This window comes from Genypterus blacodes, unplaced genomic scaffold, assembly GCF_046128005.1.
Source record: "Genypterus blacodes isolate CSIRO-AG114 ecotype Tasmania unplaced genomic scaffold, CSIRO-AGI_Gbla_v1 ptg000112l_1, whole genome shotgun sequence".
Classification (NCBI taxonomy): Eukaryota; Metazoa; Chordata; class Actinopteri; order Ophidiiformes; family Ophidiidae; genus Genypterus; species Genypterus blacodes.
In genome coordinates, this window is record NW_027466916.1 from 2,873,729 (window position 1) to 2,874,833 (window position 1,105).

Below are 1,105 nucleotides of genomic sequence, written 5' to 3' on the forward strand. Positions count from 1 at the left end.
GCAGATTAGAGGAAATACATTCAGGTCTGCATCACAAAACAGAAACGCTGAGAAGAGTTTTAGAAACAAGTGGCATCTTCTTCAATCTGGGCTCGGGCCTGTCACATGACCCACAAGCACCAATCAGGCTGCAGAGAGGTGCATGTATAATGAAGGAAACGGATGGTCGTCGTGGGATACAAACTCATTCTGTCCATAAAACTCTGTCCTCAAATCTAAAAACAGATTCTAAGCAAGCTGCGTCTTTAATTTAAGCATTTTCTTTGACATGAGACAGTAATTGATGTCCATTGGCTTTACTGTAGTAACTGTGTCTTATCCCCTAAAGAGTAGATGTTCTACAGTGACTGGTTTCCATAGAGAAGCTTAAAGATTACATAGAATATCTGAGTTACCACAGGAGAAGAACAAGGCGGCCATTGTGCAGCCTTGAAAATTGCACCGTCCACAAAAGCTGCTCAGTCTGGGAGCGGAGGCACAGAAACCCGGGGAACAATCATCTCAACCACCGTGAGATCCAGATAATGGACGTCCTCCAGACCGTGTTCACTTTTCATCACGTGAGGCCGCAGGAATTCCCATAAAACAGGCGAGCGGCCTACCTACTCTCCTGTTCTCATCTTGGCCTGATTGCTGCTCCCCTAAAACGTGGAGGAGGAACCGTTTCCACTCTCCGGTCTGCGGTTTGGATTCAACTCGTTTCACAGATCGGCTGAAGTCGAAACGCGGGCGGCAGCGGCAGAGGAGCGATTCTGACGTTAGTAATGAGCTAATGAGCGGGAGAAGGTTACTGACAAACGCAAAATGACATCATTAAGCCGTTTTGATTACTCGTAGTGTTTTGCCCGTCCACTCTCCTCTGGCTCACACCGTCACAAACGTCCAGCTCCTCCCGCTGCCGTCAGACTCTTAATGCTTTTATAATCTAGCAACAAACGCATTAGTGTGCTGGGAATGGAGAAGAGATTAGCGGTGAGAAGCAACAGAGCTCCTGTAATGTGATCTAAAAGAGACGTCAGCCGTGATACATGAAACATAATAAGCTCTTTGTTTTTTGAACCTTTTGACTTCGAATGATCGCCCAAAAAGCAAAACGGAGCGTCTC